We start from the raw sequence: 11,653 nt of genomic DNA, 5'->3' as shown, positions 1-11,653 counted from the left end.
ATTGTGTATCATCCTATTATTGCAATGTAAACGATTAAAATTTAAAACTTTTCTTTAGTCATGGCAACATTAACAATCAAAGAGAAAGAATGACAAAATTCATAATTCAGTTTAATCTACAAAGTGTTAATAGTGCTTGTAATTACTGTAGAAATGAAACTTATCTGTAATAGCTGGTTGCAGTAAATTATTGCAAATTATTCCTTCACAAGAACTGTTCTATAAGAATATAATGAGTCTTGTCCTGCTGCTATCTGCATGAGATGAAATTGTTAAATCATCAAAATATAGATTGTCAAATATTAGGCACTAAAACTAATGTAGTATTATTTTCAAAGGATAGTAGCTTGAAATATATAATGCATTTTGTGAAGCAACACATTCAATATGTAATGTTAAGAAAAATTGTCCTAAATATCAAAGTTTCTTAAACCACATAGTGAAGACTTAATTACAGGAAGCATTTATTGAAGCATGACTAATTGAAACAACTCAGGAAATTTATAAATCAAGAAATAAACATAGACAACCATTACCTCAAGCATGAACAGTACATGCTTCCTTCTCTTTTAATGTGGTATTACCTGCTTCTATCAATGAATGGTGTTCTAAATTGCCTGATTAAGCCCGTACACAGTTCTCTAAATGTAGACTCCATGGAAGAAAATGAAACTTATTCCATGTTTAAATCCCCTGAAATCATTTATTTGAACATGTTATGTGAAGTTTTCTTAGATTAATATTGTACTAATGTGTATTAATTTTATGAAAGGGTTTGACTGTTATGTTTTAATGAACAAGTGTTAAGTATTTGAGTTCAAAGTGATGATTTTAGTTTTAACTTGAGCAGCTTTGTTTTCAATGAAAAGAAAATTCAAAATCTGGCAAAAGAGTATTGGTTATGGCTATTCAAGTAACTCATTGGAGCAACTTTATTATTTTGTCTTTTTTTTAGTTTTTTGAGTGTTTATCTATTTCTTATTGTAATTAATAGAAGGGTTACACTATATTTGCCAGATAGATGGTGCATTAATTCCCATACATTGATACCCTTTCATATGTCTTGGTCCCCATTTCCCTCCCCCCCACTCCCACCCCTCATCTTGTTTTCCCCCCTTCCCTATCCAATTTCAAATAACCAAATACAAATATATCCGACATATCAGGTAACAAAGTTAGATACTGTAACAACATGAGATAACCAAGGGACAGCAAAAGAGATGAGAGATAACATAGTACCTTAAGAACAACAGTCACTCATTATATGGCTTATGTTTCTATATGCTAGAGATTGGCAAATGACTTTCATTTACATAACTGCAAGATATTTAGCAAAACATTCAGGAACAAAAGAGAATTTTATTACGTTTAAACTATGTAATATCATTGACCAAATAAAATGTTTAAACACTTTCATGGGTAAAAGGTAAATATGTGTTGATTCTTGACACATTCAGGGGTTGGACTGGTGAGGAGTCTGTGTGTGTTTGTGTGTTTTGTGTTTGTGTGTTTTGTTGTTTTTCTGTCAATCTTAATTATAATACATTCTCTTATAATTTCTAATCCAGTCAAGATATAAAATTTTATGAGCACATTTGATGAAATGTAATAATGTTCTCAGCATAGAAATTCATTTGAAAGTGAAATTGTGGTCTTTGTATATGTTCAATTAGATGGAGAGAAGGCCTTTCAGATGTGATTATTTTAAGAACATTGGGGTAATAGTCTAGAGAAGTTGGGTGGACCCTAGAAAATTAAAGCATCCCTTTAAAAGAAGGAAGTAGAAATTCAGAGTAAAGAGATGATTTTACTCTATTTATTTTAAATATGGAAGAATTTATAATATATACTTAGGAGTACATGAGGTTTCTTTGAGGTTAAATGGGAAGGAAATATTACTCTTAGAAGCTCTCAAGGGAGTATTACCCTGTTTACTGTTCAGTTTTAGCAAGTAAAACATTTTATATATCTTTCCCATAAAACTGTAAGTCAAATTAATTCAAGTATGTATGTGTGCGTGTATGTGTGTTTGTGTGTGTGCCTGTGTGAGTGCAAATGTGAGAACATGCATGCATTTGCTGACACTGGAGTTAAAAATCAGGGCCTGGACTCTGAATCATTACATTTTTGTCCAAAGTCGGTGTTCTACCATTGAAATCATTCTCCACTTCCAAGATTTTGTTTGTTAATTGATGATAAAAATCACCAACTTTCCAGCCTAGGTGGTTCTGAACCAAGACCATAGCTCTCAGCCTTCTGAGTAGCTGGGATTACAGGAGCCAGTAATGAGCAGCTTAAATTCATTCTATTTCTAGAATACTGCATGTGTGGTATTTCACTGAAGTATCAAGAGAATACTAATTTACCACTCTAACAATCTTATGATGCCTTTTTTGCTTCTCTTTTATCGTAAGCACACCTGTTGTAGCATGTATTTTAGTATTTCTAGTGTATTTAAATACATTTATTTATATTTCTACATCTTCTCTTTTTATGCATTTGAATGATTGTATCATATTTGGTAATATTCTATAAAATGGATAAAATTATTACAAAAATATTTTACATGTGTCTCTCCTTATATTTCTTGTAAATTGATAAAAAACTTGTCTACATGCATTTCCTTTGATATAGATAGATATTTAATAATTAAAGCACCATTTTTATAATATTGTTCATATATTTTTAAGGCTGTGGCACCACAGATTCAAAATATATAGCTCCAAAATTAGTAAATGATGCATTCATTAAATTGAACATTAGGTAGATATTAATTTACATCCTAGAATTAATTTACATCCTTTTGAAGGCTTGGATGTACAGTATGTCAAATATCCACATACTTCTAGTGTAGAAGATGTATTGTGAGCATAGAAGCACATAATATTACTAAGCAAAACTTTCAATATCTCAAATTTATAATAAAAATTCATTCAAAATAAAGTTATTCATGCTAAGTTAGACTTACATTTTCTTTTTTTTTGCCAGTCCTGGGCTTGAGCTCAGGGCCTGAGCACTGTCCTTGGACTTTCTCAAGGCTAGAGCTCTACCTCTTGAGCCTCAGCACCACTTTTGGCTTTTTTTTTCTATGTATGTGGTACCGAGGGATCGAACCCGGGTCATGCATGCTAGGCAAGCACTTTAACCACTAGGCCAAACTCCCGGCCCTAGACTTACATTTTCATATTTAACTTGTTTTGGAAATTGAACTCAGTGTGCTTGTGTGTGGGCTATTGTTTTATTAGAGGTTAATGAAAGAAATTTCAAAACTTACAATAGATTTAACTGAGTAAATTGATTTAAAATATCAACAAATTTACTTAGGAAGTTTGCTCAAGTTGCTTGAACTCTAGTGAAAATGAAGATAATTGTCCCACATAATACATGAAAAATATACAAAACAGAATACCTCTCTCATAGTATAATAATAATAGTCCTGGATAGTATGCAAAATATACAGTGCTATTCAATATGAATTTAATAAAACGAGATTTAGATAAAATATTGCAAATAAGAAAATCAGTGACAATATAGATGTCACTAAAATCAGTTTGTATCATAATAGTAGGTAAATTAATTAAGGTTATTATCTATTGGTGAAAACAGTAGTAAGAAAAAAAATGCACATTCACCTAAAAGTTGCAGATATGAGGACTCAATTTAGCTATGGAGAAGTGAACTAGATGACTGCAAGAAAAAGACTCATTTAAACAAGAACAAAAATAAAATGTGATGACTATCACTTTTATGCTGCTGAAAGGGTTTCATAGAATAAGCTAGAAAAAATGGCTTTAAAAGGGAAGATTATGGCATGACATACAAGAACTTCATGGTTTTTGTCTATAATAGACAGAAATCCAACTCATTTCAGTGTTCAGGTAAGGAGATTATCTTAAACTATAAGAATCATGCAAAATAAATCAGACCTATTTAGAAGGGAAAGGTTTTGAGGAAAAATTCCCCATAACTGTGCTAAAGTCTTAATAGAAATGGAAAAGTAATTACCAATGAAGTTCTGGGATTCAACAACAGATTAATACAGGGAGAAAATCTGACTGAGGGAATTGAAGATAGGTGACTTAAATATATTGATTCTGAAAAGGAAAGATAGAAGGCTAGTGAACAATCTGAAGGATATGTGTGTCCTTTTCAAGGTCGTCTGCAAAGCATTAAGAGAATTGAAAAAAGGGAAGAGAGATTGTAGATTTTTTTTAAGAGATAAAATATTTTCCAAATTTTAAGGCGACATCAGTCTATCAAATACAGGAATCTCAAATGTATATGTAGTATAAGCAATTTTTTTAAGTTATGAAGATTATTTAAGTTATAGTAAGTTATGAAGATTATTTAAAAGGAGCATGAAAATGTGAGTCATAGCTCCAGTGAGAAATTCTTAGCCAACATCATCCAGTTAAGCAATGAAATGATATAGTAAAGGTATTGAGAGGCAGAATTAAAAAAAAGTCTTAGCTAAGAATTCTATATCTGATTTAACCTTCAGCACAAATTTATGACTAGAAATGGGAGTCTACAGTATAGCTGGCCACACTTGGATAAAGAGACAACTTGTCACATGGACAATGATACCAAACACCAAGCAAAAGCATCAGTGCTCCACAAAGAACATCCTGCTTCACTGCCAGAGAACAGAATCTGGAAGGGAACTCCTCCCCCTACCTGAAAAGCATCTTTGAAACTGGCAAAGAGTGTGCCAGAATATCTCACTGGCACTTGTCAGAAAATTAGCACTGTATTTGAAAATGGCAAAGAACCAGCCACCTTCCCTCTACCACAATGTGACAATTAAATAAAAGCTGTCAAAGGGGAGGCAGGCCCTCTCAAGAAGAGCTGGCTATACCACTCAGGAGCAAACAAAAGAAAGATATTCCCCACATATTGCAGTTTAGACTGCATCTAATAGGCAACTTAGAATTGAAAAACAGAACTTCTCTAAAGTCTCACAGAAAAAAATGAACAAATCATAAAATTGAGCATAATTTCAGGCTAGGTTAAGAGGAGGGTCTCAGGACCTACTACCTACTACTCTTCCCCAAGGGAAAGCAACTGATTCCAGATATGCCTCAATAGCACCTACACCCAAGCATGCTGCAAATAATTTTCTTTGGGGCTATTGCATAGGAATTGCTTTCCTGATTATTGCCTCATTCCTCTCTCTGTTGGCATAGAGGAAGGCAGTTGATTTTTGAGGGTTAATTTTATACCCTGCTACCTTTCCAAAGTTTTGAATCAGCTCAAGGAGCTTGGGAGTGGAGTCTATAGGGTTCTTTAAATACAGAATCATGTCATCTGCAAAGAGGGAAAGTTTCACTTCTTCTTTCCCTATTTGGATCCCCTTTATGCTTGCTTCCTGCCTTATTGCTCTGGCTAGGAATTCTAATACTATGTTAAAGAGAATTGGAGAGAGTGGGCGTCCTTGTTTTGTTTCTGATTTTAAAGGGAATGGCTTTAGCTTTTTGTCAAAGAAAAAATTTTATCTGAGTAGGTACATTAATAATTAGGACAGCTCTCAAGTCAACAATTTAATTATCTACATTAAGCTCCTTGACAAGAAGAAGCAAGCCAAATCACAAACCAGCAATCACCAACAAATACTTAAAATTAAGTTCGACATATATAAATTAGAGCCCAAACAAACCATAGAAAGAATTAACAAAACAAAGTTTGTTCTTTGCACAAATTAACAAAATCGATAGTCTCATAGCCAATCTGACCAAAAGAAAAAGAGAAAATGCCCAAATAAATAACTTAGAGATGAGAAAGGGAACAATAAAAGAAGGAAGCAAGATCCAGAACATTATGTGGAAATATTTTGCAAAATTTTATGGCAACAAATTGGACATTCTGGAATAAATTAAAGAATTCTTAGAACATTTTGATGTTCCTAAACTAAACCAAGAATATTTAAGTCAACAAAATAGACCCATACTAAGCAATGAAACAGAAATATCCTTAGAAGGTCTCCTCTAAGAAAAGCAGAGGACCAGGTGCCGGGAATTTGGCCTAGGGGCAGAGTGCCTGCTTAGCATGCACGAAGACCCGGGTTCAATTCCTTTGTACCACATACATAGAAAAAAGCCAGAAGTGGTGCTGAGGCTCAAGTGGTAGAGCTCTATCCTTGAGAAATCTGAAGGATGGAGCTCAGTCCCTAAACTCAAGCCCAGGCCAGGCAAAAAAAAAAAAAAAGCAGAGGACCAGAGTTATTCATGGTTGAATTCTATAAGGCCTTACAGGAGAAATCACTCCAATACTTCTAAAAATTCTCAATTAATTTGAAAGCAAAAGATCACTACCAATTTCTTCTATGAAGCCAGCATAATCCTAATCCTAAAACTGGATAGGGAACTCAACAAATAGAAGTATAGAGCCATCACTATGAACATTGATGGAAAAATTCTCAATAAAATTCTGGCTAACTGAATCCAAAAACTAAACAACAAAAAAGGAAACTACAATAAAACAGAATTTATTCCAGGATTTCAAGCTGGTTCAATATACGCAAGTAAATTAATGTAATTTAACACATCAGTAGGTAAAAGGACAAGGGCCTCATGATCATCTCAGTAGATGCAGAAAAAATGAATTTGGCAAAACCCAAAGCCCCTTTATGATAAAAGCTCTGGAGAAGATAGAAATGCATGGAACATTCCTCAGTATAATAAAGGCTACACATGACAGACTTATAGCCAGCATTATACTCAATGATAAAAAGGTAAGACCATTTCCTCTAAAATCAGGAAGAAGACAAGGATGTCCACTCTTTCCACTCTTCTTAAAAATAAGACTAGATATACTAGCTAGTGTACTAAGGCAAGAGGCAAACATAAAGGGGATCCAAATAGGGAAAGCAGTAAAACTCTCCCTTTTTGTAGCTGATATGAGAATATATTCAAAGAATCCTATAGATTCCTCTCCCAAGTTATTTGAGCTGACCCAAAGCCTATTCAAATTAACAAGGTATAAAGTTAACTCACAGAAATCAGTACCTTTTCTGTATGCCAAGAGTGAGAAGAACAAAGGTGAAATTAGGATAGCAACTCCTTTTAAAAAATGATAACTTGAAATTAACCAAAGATGTGAAGGACCTATACGATGAAAAATTTTAAAACATTTGAAAAAGGAAATCAAAGCATATTTAAGGATGTGTAACAACTTCCCATGCTCCTGGATTTGAAGGATTAATATTGTGAAAATGACAATACTGCCTATAGCTATCTACAAATTCAATTCCATACACACCAAAATACCAATAACATACTTCTACAGAAAAAAATCAGTCTGAAAATTCATATGCAAAAATAGAAGGCCCTGAATAGCAAAACAATTATCAGCAGGAAGATCAGAATTGGAGGATTATCATTACCAAGCTTCAAAGTCTATTACAAATCTGAAGTAATAAAAAAAATCAAGAGCCACATAATGTGTGATTATTGTTCTTAATATACTATGCTATTTCTCATCACTTTTGTTGTCCCTTGGTTATCTCATAATATTGTTACAGTATCTTACCTTGTTATCTGATATATTGTATATATGTTTATTTGTTTATTTGAAATAGGATAAGGAAGGGGGAAAACAAAATGATGGGAAAGGGTGGGGGAGGGAAATGAGAAAACATGAGAAAGGGTAGCAATGTTTGTGAAATAATGCACTATTTGGCAAATATAATGTAACCCTTCTATTAATTACAAAAAATGTATTTAAAAAATCTGGGAACTGGGGTGACCTGAGGACCAATGGACTATGAGAGGAGACCCTGGCATGAAAGCACAGACCTATAGCCACCTAATGTTTGAGAAGAGAGACAAAAACTCAGGATGGAAGAAAGACAGCCTCTTCAAAACAATTGGTCATGTTAGATTTGGCTATATACTTGGAGAAAACTGAAGTTAGAACCTTATATATCACCATGTACCAGAATCAACTCCAAAGGATCAAAGACCTGAATAAGATCAATTATCTTGAAAATATTACCTCTGTGGCACACATTGAAATTTCATATGTAAGGATTCAGAAAGACAACAAAGGAAAGAAAAGTAAAGGGGTCAGGATTTTGGCCTAGTGGTAGAGTGCTTGCTTAGCATGCTGTGAGACCTAGATTCAATTCCTTAGTACCACATACACGGTAAAAGCAAGAAGTAGCCGAGCAATGGGGCTCATACCTGTAATCCTAGGTACTTAGGAGACTGACATCTCAGGATTGCCGTTCAAAACCATCCTGGCACTGAAGTCTGTTAGACACTCATCTCCAGTTAACCACCATAAAATTGGAAATGGTGCTGTGGCTCAAGTGGTAGGGTGGAAGCCTTGAGCTAAAGAGTTCAGGGACAGCATCCAGGCCCAGAGTTCAAGTCCCATGCTGTGGCTCAAGTGGTACAGTGCTAGCCTTGAGAAAGCTCAAGGACAAGGTTCTGGCCCAAAGTTCAAGCCCCAGGACTGGTTAAAAAAATAAAGTAAGAAAGCTAGATAGATAGAATTTCATCAAACTGGATAGTTTCTGCATGGCAAGGACATACCTAGCAAGAAAAACAGCCCACAGAATGGAAGAAGTTCTTTACTAAGTATGCATCAGACAACATCCTCACATCTAAAATATAGTCAGTGTTTAAAATATTAAACCGCCAAATGTAAAACCTCAAAAAAACCCTAATTAATAAATGGGCTAAAGATTTGAAGAGAGAATTCTCTGAAGTAGAAGTCAGAATGACCAACAGACACATGAAGAGAAGTCGACATCTCTGGCCATTAAAGAAATGTGAATCGAAGAATTTGAGAATCCACTTCAACTCTGTTTCAATGACTATTATCAAAAAAACTAAAAATAACAGATGCTGGCAAGGCATGTGGCCAATGGAGAATGTTAACACACTATTGGTGGAAATGTAATCTAATAGAGGTTCCTTAAAAGACTAAACATAGAGCTTCCCTATGACCCAGCATCCCACTACTGAGCATCTATTCAATTGACAACAAATCAGACTGATCATGTTCACTGCAGCATTGTTTATCAGAAGCAAGATATAGAATCAACCCAGATGTTCCTCAGTGTTTGAATGGATCAAGAAAATGTAATATATATATACATATATATGATGAATTTTATACTTTCATCAGGAAGAATGGTATTGTCCTGTTCATGAGGAAATGACAAAGACTTAGAAAAAATTATACTAAGTAAGCTAGACCCCCCAAAAACATAGGTGGACTATTTCACTTATTTGTAAGAACCAGTATATTTCTATAAATCTACAAGTAAACCCAAAGGGTAGTAAAATACAAATAATTATACCTGGATATAATTAATTAAAAAGCAATCTAAACATTCACAGTGGAACAAAGGAACATATCCTTGTGGAGGAAGAGTAAGGGCTCAATACCTATGTGTATAAGATCATATCAAATGATGCCTACCAAAATGAACTCCAAGAAATGGAAAAGATTTTTTGTTGTTGTCATCAGTTGCAGGGCTTGATCTCTGGGCCTAGGCCCTGTCCCTGAGCTCTCTAGCTCAAGGCTAGTTCTCTACCACTTGAGCCACAGTACCACTTCCTGGAGGAGGTTTTTAATTATATTGTTTTCAGTTCTTTGTTTTAGTTTTCTTCTTTCCCTTTTTCTTTGGCTTATTTATTTCCTTTTGTTCCTGTTTTTTTTATTTCTGTACCTTTTCTCTTGTTTGTACATTTATCTGCTTTGAAGTGGAAAAGAGGAAGTAAAGAAACAAGTGGACATAGTTGAACTGATTCAGCAGTGAAACTTACTTAACATTATTTTGAAAATGAACTATACAACTTTTGGGGAGGAGAAATTGGGAGGGGAATAACTAGCAGGGAATGAAGGAGATGGTAACAACTGTTTAAAAGGAAATGTACTCATTACCCAAGTTATGTAATTATAATCCCTCTGTACATTGCTTTACAATAATTTACAGTAATTTTTTAAAAAAATACAGGTTATATGAAAGTATTTCATCAATTTAAAATAAAAATGTTACTCTACTACTTGAACCACACCTCCACTTCTAGCTGTTTGCTAGTGTTTTTGAAGATATGAGTCTCACAGGCTTTCCTGGTCTGGCTATCTTTCAACACCAACATCCTCAGATCTCAGCCTCCTGAGTAGCTAGGATGAACAGCATGAGCTTCTGACTCCTGTCTTTAAACCAAAATTTGAAAGATAAATATCAAATACTTTTACCCGCATACAGAATATCGATTATTTTTACAAAACTGTAATTAAAATACAAAATGGTATGATGAAAAAATATGTCATATTCACAAGTGAAACACAATATTCTTGGTAAGTAATATGAACTAGTAAATGATAACATAAAATGAATCCACCCAGAAATGAAAATTAATTCTGATACCTTTTAAAATGTGTATGAATCTTGAGGATATCATTTAAGTGAGATAATCTAGTCATGAAAAGATCAAATATTACATGATTATTTTTACATGAATAAACCAAATCCATTAAATTAATAGTAGATAATTGTAGAATCATACCTGCCAGTGGCTGGTGTGCTAAGTTAAGAGTTGAATCAAAACAGTATGAAGACTCAATTGATATTTTAGTTCAGGAAATAATGACACTGAATGTAGCACAGAAATGCCAGTGTACTAAATTGCTCTACATTGGACACTAAAGAATAGTTAAAACAGTAAAGCTTGTACTGTGTATTTTTCTGTTTCAACCAAAAACAGTTGAAATAAGGATATTAAAATTGTTAATGTAGTCATGGATAAGGTGCTTTGTGAAAAATATGACCTATAAAAGAAATATCTTGAAATACAGATAAAACAGCAACTGAAGTTGTAGGCTCTATTGAATACAAGTAGTATTTTCTCATCAAAAAGTCAAACCATTGGTCTGGTGCGGAGTTTTTAGCACTTCTTGTCCTCTGACCCGCAGGAGTCACAAGGAGAACACACCCGGACTAAGACGAGACCCAGAAAGGTTAGGGCCAACTGGTCACCTTCACCCAGCCCTCCCTCTCCAGAGGGAAGACACAGAGGCGCCAGGGAGACCATCACAGCAGTAACTCATTTAATGGGAAATTACAAGGGGCTAAAGTAAGAAGCAGGAGTTTATCAGCATAAAGGTGGGCAGGACACGGGGAGGTAAGTGCGGTCAGAGAGGGCGGCGGGGCCAATCCCAGGGTTCAAGGTAGCCTTATTTTACATCACAAACCACAGCCAAACCTCCCAACGAGGCAACAGCAGGTCGGCCCATTTTCCTAATATGACATTCCCCACAATTTTAACTGTGGCAGGCATTGTAATATCACGGAGTAGATTCATACATACATTATATAGGCACAAGTTAGTCTTTCTGTGGAATTATCATACTGTATAAATACTAACAGGTATGTATTTTCCATATGTGTTTTTGCTTTATTGATTTTCAGTGGTACTAGGGTATGGAAATTATGAGCAAGTTCTTTAACACTTGAATATACATCTCCAAGCCCTTCAATTGCTTTTAGTTATTTTCTGATGAGAGGGAGACATAGTTTACTTGAAAAGGTTAGCCGTTAGTTAATCTAGTACTAGGGTTAAAATATCTTAAATGAATATAAATAAGAATCAAAATTAATACTTACCTACTAATCACTTTTCAGTTGGATATCAACTCA

The sequence above is a fragment of the Megascapheus bottae genome, chromosome X (assembly GCF_031878675.1).
Source record: "Megascapheus bottae isolate mThoBot1 chromosome X, mThoBot2.hap1, whole genome shotgun sequence".
Taxonomy (NCBI): Eukaryota; Metazoa; Chordata; class Mammalia; order Rodentia; family Geomyidae; genus Megascapheus; species Megascapheus bottae.
The sequence above is the reverse complement of the archived record's forward strand: the minus strand, read 5'-3'. Positions refer to the sequence as shown.